This window comes from Phocoena sinus, chromosome 18 (genome assembly GCF_008692025.1).
Source record: "Phocoena sinus isolate mPhoSin1 chromosome 18, mPhoSin1.pri, whole genome shotgun sequence".
Taxonomy (NCBI): Eukaryota; Metazoa; Chordata; class Mammalia; order Artiodactyla; family Phocoenidae; genus Phocoena; species Phocoena sinus.
In genome coordinates, this window is record NC_045780.1 from 44868616 (window position 1) to 44886908 (window position 18293).

General features: G+C 36.7%; 1 long non-coding RNA gene across 1 annotated transcript in view; it reads right to left on the reverse strand.

Moving 5' to 3' along the window:
- The window catches only part of LOC116743239, an 18499-nt gene continuing 206 nt past the window's right edge, over positions 1-18293 (reverse strand). The window contains exons 2-3 of the long non-coding RNA XR_004346707.1: positions 12749-12752; positions 1-212 (exon numbers count right to left, since the gene is read on the reverse strand). This is a non-coding gene — a long non-coding RNA (uncharacterized LOC116743239). The remainder of the gene's footprint in view (positions 213-12748; positions 12753-18293) is intronic.

Here is an 18293-nt window from a genome sequence, read left to right on the forward strand (position 1 = left end):
TGTCTGTCTCCAATGGCTAAGGTTGGTTCAATGGGTTGTGTATGCTTCCTGGTGGAGGGGACTAGTGCCTGTGTTCTGGTGGATGAGGCTAAATCTTGACTCTCTAGTGGACAGATTCCCTTCTGGTGATGGGTTTTGGGGTGTCTGTGGACTTATTATGATTTTAGGCAGCCTCTGTGCTAATGGGTGGGTTTGTGTTCCTGTTTTGCTAGCTGTTTGGCATAGGTTGTCCAGCACTGTAGCTTGCTGGTCATTGAGTGAAGCTGGGTACTGGTGTTAAGATGGAGGTCTCTGGGAGATTTTCGCAGTTTGATATTATGTGGAGCAGGGAGGTCTCTTGTTGACCAGTGTCCTGATGTTGGCTTTCCCAACTCAGAGGCAGAGCCCTGACTCCTGGCTGGAGCAGCAAGAGCGTTTCATCCACACGGCTCAGAATAAAAGGGAGAGAAAATAGAATTAGTAGAAGTAGGAAGAAAGAAAGAAAGAAAGTAGGAAAGGAGGGAAGGAAGTTAGGAAGGAAGGAAGGAAGGAGGGAAGGAATAAAGAAAGAAAGAAAGAAAGAAAAAAGAATAGAAAGCAAGAAGGAAAGAAAGGAGAGAGGGTGGGAGGGAGGGAGGAAGGAAGGAAGGAAGGAGGGAAGGAAGGAAAAAAGAAAGAAAGAAGATACAGTAAAATAAAATAAAGTATAATAAAGTTATTGAATTAAAAATTTATTTAGAAAAAAAAATGGACAGATAGAACCTTAGGACAAATGTTGGAAACAAATCTATACAGACAAAGTCTTACACAGAAGCATACACATACACCCTCACAAAAAGAGGTAAAGGGGAAAAAATCATAAATCTTGCTCTCAAAGTCCACCTCCTCAATTTGGGATGATTCATTGTCTAAAGGAGGGAATGAAGGAAAGAAAGAAAGAAGGAAAGAAGGAAAGAAAGAAGGTAAAGTATAATAGAGTTATTAAAATTAAAATTAATTATTAAGAAAAACATTAAAAAAAAAATACAATGGATGGATAGAACCCTAGGACAAATGGTGGAAGCAAAGCTATACAGACAAGATCTCACACAGAAGCATACACATACACATTCACCAAAAGAGGAAAAGGGGGAAAAAAATCATAGATCTTGCTCTCGAAGTCCACCTCCTCAAATTGAGATGATTCGTTGTCTATTCATGTATTCCACAGATGCAGGGTACATCAAGTTGATTGTGGAGCTTTAATCCGCTGTTTCAGAGGCTGCTGGGAGAGATTTCCCTTTCTCTTCTTTGTTCTCACAGCTCACAGGGGCTCAGCTTTGGATTTGGCCCTGCCTCTGCATGTAGGTCGCTGGAGGGCGTCTGTTTTTTGCTCAGACAGGACGGGGTTAAAGGAGCTGCTGATTCGGGGGCTCTGGCGCACTCAGGCCGGGGGAAGGAGGGGCACAGCGTGCGGGGTGGGCCTGCGGTGGCAGAGTCAGGCATGACGTTGCACCAGCCTGAGGCCTGCCGTGCGTTCTCCCTGGGAAGTTGTCCCTGGATCCCGGGAACCTGGCAGTGGCAGGCTGCACAGCCTCCCCAGAAGAGGGGTGTGGATAGTGACCTGTGCTCATACAGAGGCCCCTTGGTGGCAGCAGCAGCAGCCTTAGCATCTCCCGCCCGTCTCTGGGGTCTGCGCTTTTAGCCGCAGCTCACGCCCGTCTCTGGAGTTCCTTTAAGCAGCGGTCTTAAACCCCTCTCCTCGCACACCAGGAAACAAAGAGGGAAGAAAAAGTCTCTTGCCTGTTCGGCAGGTGCAGACTTTTCCCCAGACTCCCTCCAGTCTAGCTGTGGTGCACTAACCTCTTCAGACTGTTTTCGAGCCACCAACCCCAGTCCTCTCCCTGCGCTCCAACCAAAGCCCGAGCCTCAGCTCCTAGCCCCGCCTGCCCCGGAGGGTGAGCAGACAAGCCTTCGGGCTGGTACTGCCGGTCGGCACCAATCCCCTATGCAGGAATCTCTCCACTTTGCTGTCTGCACCCCTGTTGCTGTGCTCTCCTCTGCGGCTCCGAAGCTCCCCCCTCCGCCTCCCACAGTCTCCGCCCATGAAGGGGCTTCCTAGTGTGTGGAGACCTTTCCTCCTTCACAGCTCCCACCCATTGGTGTGGGTGCCATCCCTATTCTTTTGTCTCTGTTTTTTCTTTTTTTTCTTTTGCCCTAAAAAGGCATGTGGGGAGTTTCTTGCCTTTTGGGAGGTCTGACATCTTCTGCCAGCATTCAGTAGGTGTTCTGTAGGAGTTGTTCCACGTGTAGATGTATTTCTGGTGTATCTGTGGGGAGGGAGGTGATCTCTGCATCTTACTCTTCCGCCATCTTCCCAGCACCCCCTAAACAACACACTACTTAATAACGAAGTGATCACTGAAGAAATCAAAGAGGAAATTAAAAAATACCTAGAAAAAAATGACAATGGAGACAGGATGACCCAAAACCTATGGGATACAGCAAAAGCAGTTCTAAGAGGGAAGTTTATAGCAGTACAATCCTACCTTAAGAAACAGGAAACATCTGGAATAAGCAACCTAACCTTGCACCTAAAGTAATTAGAGAAGGAAGAACAAAAATGCCCAAAGTTAGCAGAATGAAAGAAATCATAAAGATCAGATCAGAAATGAATGAAAAATAAATGAAGAAAATGATAGCAAAGATCAATAAAACAAAAAGCTGGTTCTTTGAGAAGATAAACAAAATTGATAAACCATTAGCCAGACTCATCAAGAAAAAAAAGGGAAAAGACTCAAATCAATAGAATTAGAAATGAAAAAGGAGAAGTAACAACTGACACTGCAGAAATACAAAAGATTATGAGAGATTACTACAAGCAACTCTATGCCAATAAAATGGAGAATCTGGAAGAAATAGACAAATTCTTAGAAATGCACACCTAAGACTGAACCAGGAAGAAATAGAAAATATGAACAGACCAATCACAAGCACTGAAATTGAAACTGTGATTAAATATCTTCCAACAAACAAAAGCCCAGGACCAGATGGCTTCACAGGCGAATTCTATCAAACATTTAGAGAAGAGTTAACACCTATCCTTCTCAAACTCTTCCAAAATATAGCAGAGGGAGGAACACTCCCAAATTCCTTCTACGAGGCCACCATCACCCTTATACGAAAACCAGATAAGGATGTCACAAAGAAAGAAAACTACAGGTCAATATCACTGATGAATATAGATGCAAAAATCCTCAACAAAATAATAGCAAACAAAATCCAATAGCACACTGAAAGGATCATACACCATGATCAAGTGAGGTTTATTCCAGGAATGCAAGGATTCTTCAATATACGGAAATCAATTAATGTGATATACCATATTTACAAATTGAAGGAGAAACACCATATGATCATCTCAATAGATGCAGAGAAAGCTTTTGACAAAATTCAACAGCAATTTATGGTAAAAATCCTCCAGAAAGTAGGCATAGAGGGAACTTTCCTCAACATAGTAAAAGCCATATATGGCAAACTCACAGCCAACATCATCCTCAATGGTGAAAAACTGAAAGAAAGCATTTCCACTAAGATCAGGAACAAGACAAGGTTGCCCTCTCTCACCACTCTTATTCAATATAATTTTGGCAGTTTTAGTCACAGCAATCAGAGAGGAAAAGGAAATAAAAGGAATCCAAATTGGAAAAGAAGAAGTAAAGCTGTCACTGTTTGCAGATGACATGATACTATACATAGAGAATCCTACAGATGCTACCAGAAAACTACTAGAGCTAATCAATGAATTTGGTAAAGTAGCAGGATACAAAATTAATGCACGGAAATCTCTGGCATTCCTATACACTAATGATGAAAAATCTGAAAGTGAAATCAAAAAACACTCCCATTTACCATTGCAACAAAAAGAATAAAATATCTAGGAATAAACGTACCTAAAGAGACAAAAGACCTGTATGCAGAAAATTATAAGACACTGATGAAATTAAACATGATACAAATAGATGGAGAGATATACCATGGTCTTGGATTGGAAGAATCGACATTGTGAAATGAATATAGTACCCAAAGTAATGTACAGATTCAATGCAATCCCTGTCAAACTACCACTGGCATTTTTCACAGAACTAGACAAAATATTTCACAATTTGTTTGGAAACACAAAAGACCCTGAATCGCCAAAGCAATCTTGAGGATGAAAAATGGAGCTGGAGGAATCAGGCTCCCTGACTTCAGACTATACTACAAAGCTACAGTAATCAAGACAGTATGGTACTGGCACAGAAACAGAAATATTGGTTAATGGAACAGAATAGAAAGCCCCGAGATAAATCCACACACATATGGTCACCTTATCTTTGATAAAGGAGGTAGGAATGTACAGTGGAGAAATGACAGCCTCTTCAATAAGTGGTGCTGGGAAAACTGAACAGGTATATGTAAAAGTATGAGATTAGATCACTCCCTAACACCATACACAAAAATAAGCTCAAAATGGATTAAAGACTTAAATGGAAGGCCAGAAACTATCAAACTCTTAGAGGAAAACATAGGCAGAACACTCTATGACATAAATCACAGCAAGATTTTTTTGACCCACCTCCTAGAGAAATGGAAATAAAAACAAAATAAACAAATGGGACCTAATGAAACTTCAAAGCTTTTGCACAGCAAAGGAAACCATACACAAGACCAAAAGACAACCCTCAGAATGGGAGAAAATATTTGCAAATGAAACAACTGTCCAAGGATTAATCTCCAAAATTTGCAATCAACTCATGCAGCTTAATAACAAAAAAACAAACAACCCAATCCAAAAATGGGCAGAAAATCTAAACAGACATTTCTCTAAAAAAGATATATAGACTGCCAAAAAACACATGAAAGAATGCTCAACATTATTAATCATTAGTGAAATGCAAATCAAAACTCCAATGAGATATCATCTCACACCAGTCAGAATGGCCATCATCAACAAATATAGAAACAATAAGTGCTGCAGATGGTGTGGAGAAATGGGAACACTCTTGCACTGCTTGTGGGAATGTGAATTGGTACAGTCACTATGGAGAACAGTATGGAGGTTCCTTAAAAAACTACAAATAGAACTATCATATGACCCAGCAATCCCTCTACTGGGTATATACCCTGAGAAAACCATAATTAATGAAGAGTCATGTACCCAAATGTTTATTGCAGCTTTAATTACAATAGCCAGGAGATGGAAACACCCTAAGTGTCCATCATCAGATGAATGGATAAAGACGATATGGCACATATATACAATGGAATATTACTCAGCCATATAAAGAAATGAAATTGAGCTATTTGTAATGAGGTGGATGGACGTAGAGTCTGTCATACAGAGTGAAGTAAGTCAGAAGGAGAAAGACAAAAACCGTATGCTAACACATATGTATTGAATTTAAGAAAAAATAAAAATGTCATGAAGAACCTAGGGGTAAGACAGGAATAAAGACACAGACCTACTAGAGAATGGACTTGAGGATATGGGGAGGGGAAGGGTAAGATGTGACAAAGTGAGAGAGTGGCATGGACATATTTACACTACCAAACATAAAATAGATAGCTAGTGGGAAGCAGCCGCATAACACAGGGAGATCAGCTCTGTGCTTTATGACCACCTAGAGGGGTGGGATAGGGAGGGTGGGAGGGAGGGAGACGCCAGAGGGAAGAGATATGGGAACATATGTATATGTATAACTGATTCACTTTGTTATAAAGCAGAAACTAACACATCATTGTTAAGCAATTATACTCCAATAAAAAAATAAGAAATCAAAGAAAAATAAAATCAGTGTATACCATTTCTAAATTGCCCATATTAAACCCTAGAGAGTTCATGAACAAACTTAATTCTGCTTTTCTGACAAATAAAGCAAAGCAAAATGCAATGATTTTCATCTATTTAGTAGTACTGTAGCACACAAGTGTCATTCTCTGGAACCCATATCTATCAGGCTAAATAACTGAATTTACATCAGCTATTTGATGGAATAAAATAAAGTCATTTTAATAGGGCATACACAGTGGATCAATGTTTCTTGCTTTGAAAATGAACATCTTAGTTTTCCCTAGGTATTTATGTGGGAACAAGAGATCATTATTCTATGACAGTGTTTCATTCTGCTGACATTTCTAAACAGGGAATACTTCTTTCTATGTGGGTCTATGAATTTGTTCACAAATGGCATGTATATAATTGGGGTAGGAGGAAATCCATCCTTTTGAAAAATGTGCATTTTAAGTGATATTAAGTCTGATTTGTCGAGTGTTTTAACTATTCCTTTTTTATAAGTGAAGTACCACTGAAAATGTATATTAACTCTTTTAAGAGACAAGGATACTCTTATTGACTAAATGACTGAATTGATTCATTAAATAGTGCTTTAGCAGCCTAAAAGGGTAAATGCAACTTCAAAAGGTGCCAAACCTGCAACCATGGAACATCTCTGGCACTAAATTAATCAATATAACTATTCTCTTTTCCATTTTGTGAAGGATTTTATGGTCATATAGTAGAGTTCCTAGGCCTTGTTTTTAGATTTTTTTTTTTCTTTCAGGGATACCACATAGAACTGAATGATACAGCATGCAGAGAAGAAAAAAAAATAACTCTATATTTAGGGTTCAGGTTAGAATGAAACAGAGTGGCCTATTACCAGCAATGTTTTAAAAATCTCAGAAAGCTACTATTATGTAGAAATCACAGTGGCTTGGGGCAGTCAGAAATTTGATTCTTCTTTTAGAGCAATGACTTAGTGCTGAATCTAAACCAAAATAGAGGCTCTGTATAAAAGGTTTTTTTTTCCTATGAGTTTCAAAGACCATGGGTGTAGAGTATGTTAGTAGATAAGACACAGAAAGCTATATTTAGCAGTGTTATTTTTGGACACAATACATATACATGAGAAAACATGATTATCTCACATTTTTAATAATGTACTTTATTCATCCACTCAAAAATTTTTAATCAATATCATCTACATGAAATGCTAAGGATACAGAATTGAGATAAGCTCTTCTGATGAGTTCACAGTCTGATAAGGGAAAGAAATAAACAGTCATGGTATGGATGAACACATAACCACAACCACCATTTTATTCACACAACTTTAGCTTCTGCAGATTCTGACAATCTTCCAAGATGCACCCACATATCAGAAACTTACACTGTGTCCACTATTTATTGGCTTCTGTACCTAATGTACTTTCTATGTTGTAATGAAGCATCTGCTCTAAACCACAAGCTCCCCTATGTATACATAACTGAGCCTCTGCTCTTCTAATGACCCCATCCCCAGCTTATTTTCAAATTAACAAAGGAATAATCTGTGAACTCCCTGCCTTATGGTCCCACTGCCAGAATTACCAGTCTATTTGCCTCTTTACCTACATGTTCTACCTTTTCTCCTGCTATGATGGTTCAAGAGTCTATTTCTTTAAAGACCAATCCTCTCATTTGTTTGAAGAATCTCTTCCCTTCTTGTCTACACAGAAATTTTGGTTTTACATTTATCTCCTTTCCTTTTCACTGAAACATGAGATAAATAGAGTTCTGCCTTGTTTAATTTGCTATTATTTGAAGTCTCTGCTGAAAGCAGCCAAACGATATTTGCTAATACACTGGCCTTCCTGAATCTACAGGTCTGGAATGGACCTACTTAATCTTACAATTTGTGTACTTTGGGTGAAAGGAGCACTTCAGTATGGACAAATCTTCATAAGGTATATTCAGAGGTATGGGAATGTACTGTCTAAAAGGCACTAGCAAATGGTGTTAAGATAGAGAGGACAGGAAGTCTATCTGCATACTGTTGATAAGTAATTTATCTCTAAGTTCTCTCCTTTCTCTAGTCATGAATCTGAATACAGATAATCAGTCTTTCTTCTTTCATCCAGTTATTATGTCTGGCATAGTAAAGCCATCTCTATCAACTGAGTAAACACAAATAACAAAGGAAACAACTCACACATAGAAATTTTGTAGACACCTTTAGATTTTTAAAATCCTTCTCTGCTTTACTAGTGAAAGGATAAAAACTATAACTTTATTTTGTCTTCCAACTATACTGTAATTTTGACCAAGTCATTAAAATATCCTTGCTACCAGTTTATTCATTTATATAGTAAGTAGACTGGACTAGAGGATCCACCTATAAAATTTATTTCAGCTCCAAAATCCTATGATTTATAGAAGTCTGTATATTAGCAAATGGAAGTAAAGGAAAATCCATATTAGCTAAATGTTACTAAAATTAAAAGTTCCAGTTTAGACATTTAGGCAATTTGAATGCAGCAGTAGTAAATAGAACAGGTATTAATTGGCATAATTTCCAATAAGACTAGGTTGAATTAAGGTTTTAAAGTCCAGATTAGATTTTTCAATAAATTTCCATGTGGTAATTACTGAAGAACATGGAAAAAATAACCAAGTTTGAATTTTATTCTTTTTTTAAAAAATTTAAGTCTCTCCATTAATTGCAAAGAGATAAATGCTTGCATGTTTAAAAATGTCTTACATTTTTCAATCCTAAAACATATATGACATGTTCTCTTGTTCTATTGTTTTGTTTTCTTCACATATATTCATATTTGGGTATCTGATTATGTTAGGATATTTATCCTAAAATGCTTATGACATGTATATTTCCACTTTTCAAACTTAAAACAAAATGAAATAATGATCTTAATTCCCCCTATCTACCAAGCACTGATATTCAAAACACCTAACAACTGATAAAGTACCAGCATCAATAATCAGAACACACATCTGCACCCACCTGGATATGGCTGCTTTGGAAACAGCCAAGTCTCTCCTTAAAAATAGGTAGATGAGTTCTTATTCAGTTTCAACTATAAATAATTGTTTCTGCAAGTCTTGGGAAAAGGCACCAACGTGTTTGTAATTGCTCTCCTTAGACTCTGACAGTAAAAGATTTTTTCATCAGTATGACGGTATTCTTCCCATTTGTCTATATATTTCAATTTTTGCTATCTTTTATCAGATATGACTCTATAAAAAGTGCTTCCACATTTATAGAGCTTCCAGGCTTTTCTGGTGCATTACACTTCTAAGCCAATTCCTCTTTTCTACAATTTAATGTAAGTATCCATGAGTTAATATCTGGAATTTTCAAACTGATTTACAACCAAGTTCTGTTTATATCCTCACAAAATTCTTCTTACGTAAATGAAATTATTGTTCCCCATCTTACAACTGAGGAAACCAGAGCTTAGAATGGTTACATATCCATCCAAGGGGTATTTAGTAAGTGGAAGGACTAAGATCTTAATAAAGATCAGTTTGACAGAAATTTATGTTTTTAACCACTAGAACATACTAGCAAAATGTCAATTTTAAGCCAGTTAAAGTGTGTAAGAAAGTTGGAAATAGTTCTTCAAGTATAATGGGTGGAATGCATGGAAACTGGTCCACAGTAAGGTGATAGTATAATTAAGTATATGGACTGCTGTCAGTTTTACCCTTAAATCCCATAATCCTAAAAAACCTCACATATGTAAGTTTATATTCTCTATCAGTACAAGATGAAGGAAAGTAGGAATTTAAACTTAATACTTACGCTGAAAAAAATAAAATAATTATTTCTCTCCATTCACTGACCATAATTGATGGGACAAAAGTTTAATTTCAGAGTTTTGAATGTTAAGTGTTTGAATAGTATTCTCGAGCAATGGCTGGTTCAAAAAGTTGTCAGTGTCCCCTTCTGTTTTTTTCTGAAATCTGGCTGATCCCTCAAAGTGGGAGGAAAAACAAGTAAAGTGATACCCTCTTCTTATGATATGTAAGAGGACTTATATAATTTTAAGCATTAAATAGGTAAATAACTATCAGGTTTATGCAGCATGGTAAGCTGTTTAATGGTCATTTATTATTGCTCCTTAGATTACTGTCAAGATTTTTTATTTCATTATACACTTTAAAATATATAAATCTATTTTTAAATCTTTTTTGTCGGGAACTAATTCTGGAACCACTTTTGCACTCTATTTTTTAAAATTCGTATTCAAACTCATGAGCTACCATTGTTGTTTTATTGGTAAACCAACCAATACAACAATATAATTTCAACTGTTTTGTCCAATACTTAGGGGAAAAAGGGTGATCTTCATATATTATATATGATACACTTTTCAAAATTTAAACAAAATAGTTTAGATTTAGTTAATTAATTTTAAATCAAATATACTGTTTTTCTAATTAAATTTTAGGAATGTATTTTGCAATTTAGGTAAAAGTATATTAATTGAAAGTCTACACTTTCTTTTAAAATTTCCCTTGCAAGGCTAGAAATGCAAAGGTAAAAAAGACAACTCTCATTTTGGACAAAAAGAAGATAAGGTATGGTGTATAATAATTACAAGCATGTGTTTCATATATGGTTTTTGAGATGTAGATGAAATAAAATCACACTAACAAGAAAAATGCAACCATGTTTTGAGAGAAAAGAGGTAGATTAATTTGAGTAGGCAATAAAGTAAGTTTGCGATGGCAAGTTGGAATGACATTGGTATCAAATCTTAAAATTAGGAGATTTAGCGTAGTTTTAGAGATAACAATGTCATTGATGATAGTAAAAAAATCACAGAAACTTTGTCTATTAATCTTGCAAAACTTCTTACCTGCCTGCTATATATAAGGAGTTTAAAACAAAGTAAAATCTGCTTCAAGTGCTTATATCTCTGGCCTTTAAGACCCAAACTCATCATCTATATAAGCTTCTAGAGTAAACACAAAGCAGAGGTGTCTTATATTAATGGACACTAGTGAAAAAACAAATGAAAGTATTTTGAAACATATTTGAGGTGCTATGGATCATTATGATCCCTGAGGATTCTAGAAAACAGAAACTCTTTGGGGCACATAAAAGTATCTGGTATTTTTTCTTTCCCTATTCCACTCTAAACATGGTTTTCTTAACAACACAAAAACAATAGTTTTCTTTCCATAGTCTTAGACACATTTTATAACAAAAAGTATATGTGCTCTTACCAACATTAAACCTGTCTTTTCTTTTGCTAAATACATTTGCTCTAATAAGTACATACTTTGTGTTGTTATTCACTGTTACATATTTCAGAAGACTCAGCTTTAATCTCCATAATTATTATTAATATGTAGATACATTTTCACTCAAAATTTCTTCCTTTGATATGGAATCATGAGATGACATAAGCCCCTCAATTTAAAATGCACATTAGATTGTCAATTTGGGGAAGCCTATTAACTGGGCATGACTGAGAACTACAGTGGTAAGGTACTGATCCCACCCTGACCCTAGATTGTAATCTTGTCACCTTACCTCTGCCTTGTTTAGGATAGGATTAACCCACATTTTCATCTGCTTATGGTCAACAGTTTCATGCTCACAGATGCCCACAACTAGCAGGTAATATAAAGCAAGTCAGAGGATGAAAAACTCTCTCCCTGGGCAGCAGGATTATCCAAGTTCCAATGTGAATACTTAGACTGCCAATATTCTAAACTCTTTAAATACCTGGAGACCATGTTTTCCTCTCTGCTGCAGCTGATTTCCTTGGACTCATCCTGTATGTTAGCACAATTTTCCATATCTGTAGAATGATGCCACTATTGTGATATGACTTCCTCCAGTCACTACTGACATTATCTACCATTTTGCTTCCAATAACTTGAACTGATACTTCATGATGACTTTTTACAGATACAACTAAGTTAAAGTAAAACTAAAGGAAATCTTGAAAAAGAATATCAATCATATTAAGGCAATAAATATTCAGAAGTCTGTGTGGAATTGGAATGCCTTATCCCATGATAGCACATGTAGGCTATGTGTATTCATGTGTATGAGGCCAGGAGTTTTTATCTGTATATTAATTTCACTTTAGCATAAATTGTCAGAATTACCTCTCTTAACAACACTAATGGCCTTACCAAGTCACTAGTCAATATTCAATCATGAAGGTAGCAAGAACATCATTCAGTTCTTGGGCCTCGGCTAAGGACCATATCTGAAGGTAGCTTTAGGTATCACATATACAACTCCATGTGTCACAGAATCCCAAAATAATTTCATAAATTTAGGTAAGATATAGTTGAATAAATCATATATCACTAACTGGCTCTAGTCTTGAAGACACACACACAAGCATAGCACATTCTTAGATTTTGATTTGTAACTCAAAGTGGATAAGAACTCCAGAGAGTTCAATATGGATACCATTAATTATCACGCTTTTAATTAGGCAAGAAATCTTTCACTTTAAAGTTGTCATTAAGCAATCACTTTTACTGTATATCTTGCCAAATACTACAGTACTTAGTGTCATGGTTAGTATTGCCTTGAAAGATATATGGCTGCCAGTACATGTTTTTCTAAGGATCATAGACTCTATTTTCTGAACTTAAGGGTAAAAATCTGGGTTCAAAAACAAAATATGGGGCTTCCCTGGTGGCGCAGTGGTTGAGAGTCCGCCTGCCGATGCAGGGGACACAGGTTCGTGCCCCGCTCCGGGAAGATCCCACATGCCGCAGAGCGGCTGGGCCCGTGAGCCATGGCTGCTGAGCCTGCGCGTCCAGAGCCTGTGCTCCGCAACGGGAGAGGCCACAACAGTGAGAGGCCTGTGTACCAAAAAAAAAAAAAAAATGGACTCTAAATTTATTTTTAAAAAAAAACTATTTTACTTAATGGCTATGTGTTTTGTGCTTACATAGCCTCAATTTGTCTTTTGTAGGTTTCACAGATAAAACTTGTCTGAAATGTTTGAAAATAATGGATATTTAATCAATTCTTAATTCTTCCATTTTTTTTTTAAAGAAAAATGTTAACATCTTTATTGGAGTATAATTGTTTTACAATGTTGTGTTAGTTTGTGTTGTATAACAAAGTGAATCAGCTATACGCACACATATATCCCCATATCCCCTCCCTCTGGTGTCTCCCTCCCACTGTCCCTATCCCACCACTCTAGGTGGTCCCAGAGCACTGAGCTGATCTCCGTGTGCTATGCAGCTGCTTCCCACTAGTTATCTATTTTACATTTGGTAGTGTATATATGTCAATGGCACTCTCTCACGATGTCCCAGCATACCCTTCCCACTCCCCGTGTCCTCAAGTCAATTCTCTACCTCTGCGTCTTTATTCCTGTCCTGGCCTTAGGCTCTTCAGAACCATTTGTTTTTTTTTAGATACCATATACATGTGTTAGCATACGGTATTTGTCTTTCTCTTTCTGACTTACTTCACTCTGTATAACAGGCTCTAGGTCTATCCACCTCACTACAAATAACTCAATTTCGTTCCTTTCTATGGCTCAGTAATATTCCATTGTATATATGTGCGACATCTTCTTTATCCATTCATCTGTCAATTGACACTTAGGTTGCTTCCATTTCCGGCTACTCTAAATAGTGCTGCAATGAACATTGTGGTACACAACTCTTTTTGAATTATGGTTTTCTCAGGGTATATGCCCAGTAATGAGTTTGCTGGGTCATATGGTAGTTCTATTTTTAGTTTTTTAAGGAACCTCCATACTGTTCTCCATAGTGGCTGTATCAATTTACATTCCAACCGACAGTGCAAGAGGGTTCCCTCTTCTCCACACCCTCTCCAGCATTTATTCTTTGTAGATTTTTTGATGATGGCCATTATGACCAGTGTGAAGTGATACCTCATTGTGGTTTTGACTGGAAGTTCTCTAATGATTAGTGATGTTGAGTATTTTTTCACGTTTGTTGGCAATCTGTATATCTTCTTTGGAGAAATGTCTATTTAAGTATTCTGCCCGTTTTTGAATGGGGTTGTTTGCTTTTTTTGTTTGCTTTGTTTTTTTTTTTTTTTTTTTATGTGGTATGCGGGCCTCTCACTGTTGTAGCCTCTCCTGTTGTGGAGCACAGGCACCGGACGTGCAGGCTCAGCGGCCATGGCTCACGGGTGCAGCTGCTCCGCGACATGTGGGATCTTCCCAGACCAGGGCACGAACCCGTGTCCCCTGCATCGGCAGGCGGACTCTCAACCACTGCGCCACCAGGGAAGCCCGGGTTGTTTGCTTTTTTGATATTGAGCTGCATGAGCTGATTATAAATTTCGGAGTTTAATACTTTGTCAGTTGCTTCATTTGTAAATATTTTCTCCCATTCTGAGGGGTGTCTTTATGTCTTGTTTGTATTTTCCTTTGCTGTGCAAAAGCTTTTAAGTTTCATTAGGTCCCATTTATTTATTTTTGTTTTTATATCCATTTCTCTAGGAGGTGGGTCAAAAAGGATCTTTCTGTGATTTATGTCATAGTGTGTTCTGCCTATGTTTTCCTCCAAGAGTTATATAGTGTCTGGCCTTACATTTAGATCTTTATTCCATTTTGAGTTTATTTTTGTGTATGGTGTTAGGGAATGCTCTAATTTCATTCTTTTAAATGTAGCTGTTCAGTTTTCCCAGCACCACTTATGGAAGAGGATGTCTTTTTTCCATTGTATATTCTTGCCTTCTTTATCAAAAATATGGTGGTATTATGTGTGTGGGTATATCTTTAGGCTTTCTATCCTGTTCCATATTTCTGTTCCTGTGGCAGTACCATACTGTCTTGATTACTGTAGCTTTGTAGTATAGCCTGAAGTCAGGGAGCCTGATTCTTCCAGCTCCATTTTTCTTTCTCAATGTTGCTTTGGCTAAACAGGGTCTTTTGTGTTTCCATACAAATTGTGAAAGTTTTTGTTCTAGTTCTGTGAAAAATGCAATTGGTAGTTTGCGAGGGATTGCATTGAATCTATAGATAGCTTTGGGTAGTATACTCATTTTCACAATGTTGATTCTTCCAATCCAAGAACATGGTATATCTACCTCTCCATCTGTTTGTATCACCTTTAATTTCTTTCATCAGTGTTGTATAGTTTTCTGCATGCAGGTCTTTTGTCTCCTTAGATAGGTTTATTCCTCAGTATTTTATTCTTTTTTGCAAAAGGTAAATGGGAGTGTTTCCTTAATTTATCTTTCATATTTTTCATCATTAGTGTATAGGAATGCAAGAGATTTCTGTGCATTAATTTTTAATGTTGCTACTTTACCAAATTCATTGACTAGCTCTAGTAGTCTTCTGGTAGCATCTTTAGGATTGTCTATGTATAGTACCATGTCATCTGAAAACAGTGACAGTTTTATTTCTTCTTTTCTGATTTAGATTCTTTTTATTTCTTTTACTTCTCTGATTGCTGTGGCTAAAACTTCCAAAACTATGCTGAATAATAGTGGTGAGTGTGGCCAACCTTCTCTTGTTCCTGATTTTGGTGGAAATGGTTTCAGTTTTTCACTATTGAGAATGATCTTGGCTGTGGGTTTTTTCATATATAGCCTTTATTTTGTTAAGGTAAGTTCCCTCTGTGCCTACTTTCTGGAGGGTTTTTATCATAAATGGGTGTTGAATATTGTTGAAAGCTTTTTCTGCATCTATTGAGATGATCATATGGTTTTCTCCTTCAATTTGTTGTCATGGTGTATCACATTGAATGATTTGTGTATATTGAAGAATCCTTGGATTCCTGGGATAAACCCCATTTGATCATGGTGTATGATCCTTTTCGTGTGCTGTTGGATTTTGTTTGCTAGTATTTTGTTGAGGATTTTTGCATCTATGTTCATCAATGATATTGGCCTGTAGTTTTCTTTTTTTGTGGCTCTTTCTCTGGCTTTGGTATCAGGGTGATGGTGGCCTAATAGAATAAGTTTAAGTGTGTTCCTCCCTCTGCTGTATATTGGAAGAGTTTGAGAAGGATAAGTGTTAGGTCTTCTCTAAATGCTGGATAGAAATCACCTGTGAAGCCATATGTTCCTGGGCTTTTGTTTGTTGGAAGATTATTAATCACAGTTTCACTTTCAGGGCTTGTGACTGGTCTGTTTATATTTTCTACTTTTTCCTGGTACACTCTCAGAAGGTTGTGCTTTTCTAAGAATTTCTCTATTTCTTCCATGTTGTCCATTTTATTGGCATATAGTTTCTTTTAGTAATGTCTCATGATTCTTTGTATTTCTGCAGTGTCAGTTGTTACTTCTTTCTCATTTCTAATTCTATTTATTTGAGTATTCTCCCTTTTTTTCTTGGTACGTCTGGCTAATGGTTAATCAATTTTCTTTATCTTCTCAATGAACCAGCTTTTAGTTTTATTGCTCTTTGCTATTGTTCCCTTCATTTATTTTTCATTTATTTCTGATCTGATCTTTTTGATTTCTTTTTTTTCTGCTAACTTTGGAGGGTTTTTTGTCCTTTTTTCTCTAATTGCTTTAGGTATAAGGTTAGGTTGTTTGAGATTTTTCTTGTATATTGAGGTAGGATTGTATTGGTATAAACTTCCCTCTTAGAACTGCTTTTGCTGCATCTCATAGGCTTTGGTTCTTCGTGTTTTAATTGTCACTTGTTTCTAGGTATTTTTTAATTTCCTCTTTGATTTTTTCAGTGACCTCTTGGTTCTTTAGAAGTGTATTGTTTAGGCTTCATGTATATTTATTTTTTACATATTTTTTTCTGTAATTGATATCTAGTCTCATAACATTGTGATCAAAAGACACTTGATATGATTGAAATTTACCAGAGCTTGATTTACTTCCCAAGATATGATCTATCCTGGAGAATGTTCCATGAGCACTTGAGAAGAAAGTGTAATTTGCTGTTTCTGGGTGGAATGTGCCATAAATATCAATTAAGTCCATCTTGTTTAATGTATCATTTGAAGCTTGTATTTCCTTATGTATTTTCACTTTGAATGATCTATCCATTGGTGAAAGTGGGGTGTTAAAGTCCCCTACTATGACTGTGTTACTGTTGATTTCCCTTTTTATGGCTGTTAGCATTTGCCTTATGTATTGAGGTGCTCCTATGTTGGGTGCATAAATATTTAAAATTTTTATATCTTCTTCCTGGATTAATCCCTTGATCATTATGTAATGTCCTTCTTTGTCTCTTGTAATAGTCTTTATTTTAAAGTCTATTTTGTTTGATATGAGAAATGCTACTCCAGCTTTTCTTTGATTTTCATTTGCATGGAATATCTTTTTCCATCCCGTCACTTTCAGTCTGTATATGTGCCTAGGTCTGAACTGGGTCTCTTCTAGACAGCATATATACAGGTGTTGTTTTTGTATCCGTTCAGCCAATCTATGTCTTCTGGTGGAACATCTAATCCATTTACATTTAAGAGAGTTATCGATACATATGTTCCTATTACCATTTTCTTAATTAATTTGGGTTTGTTATTGTAGGTCTTTTCCTTCTCTTGTGTTTCCTGCCTAGAGAAGTTCCTGTAACATTTTTTGTAAAGCTGGTTTGGTGGTGCTGAATTCTCTTAGCTTTTGCTTGTCTGTATAATTTGAATTTCTCCATCAAATCTGAATGAGATCCTTTTGGGTAGAGTAATCTGGGTGTAGGTTTTTCCTTTTCATCTTTTTAAATATGTCCTGCCACTCCCTTCTTGCTTACTGAGTTTTTGCTGAAAAATCAGCTGTTAACCTTATGGGGATTCCCTTGTGTGTTATTTGTTGTTTTTCCCTTGCTGCTTTTACTATTTTATATTTGTATTTAATTTTTGATAGTTTGATTAATATGTGTCTTGGCATGTTTCTCCTCGGGTTTTTCTGTGTGGGACGCTCTGCATTTCCTGGACTTGATTGGCTATTTCCTTTCCCATATTAGGGAAGCTTTCAACTATAATATTTGAAATATATTCTCAGTCCCTTTCTTTGTCTCTTCTTCTTCTGGGACCCTTATAATTCGAATCTTGGAGTGCTTATCGTTGTTCCAGAGGTCTCTGCAACTGTCCTCAATTCTTTTCATTCTTTTTTCTTTACTCTGTTCTGTGATAGTTATTTCCACTATTTTATCTTCCAGGTCATTTATCTGTTCTTCTGACTCAGTTATTCTGCTATTCATTCCTTCTAGAGAATTTTTAATTTCATTTATTGTGTTGCTCATCATTGTTTTTATTCTCTTTAGTTGTTCTAGGTCCTTGTTAAATATTTTTTTGTATTTTCTCCATTCTATTTCCAAGATTTTGGATCACCTTTACACTCATTACTCTGAATTATTTTTCAGGCATACTGCCTATTTCCTCTTCATTTGTTTTGTCTGGTGGTTTTTTACCTTGCTCCTTCATCTGCTGTGTGTTTCTCTGTCTTCTCATTTTGCTTAACTTACTGTGTTTGGTGTCTCCTTTCTGCAGGCTGCAGGTTCGTATTTCCCATTGTTTTTGGTGTCTGACCCCAGTGTCTAAGGTTGTTTCAGGGGGTCTAAGGTAAGTTTCCCGTTGGAGG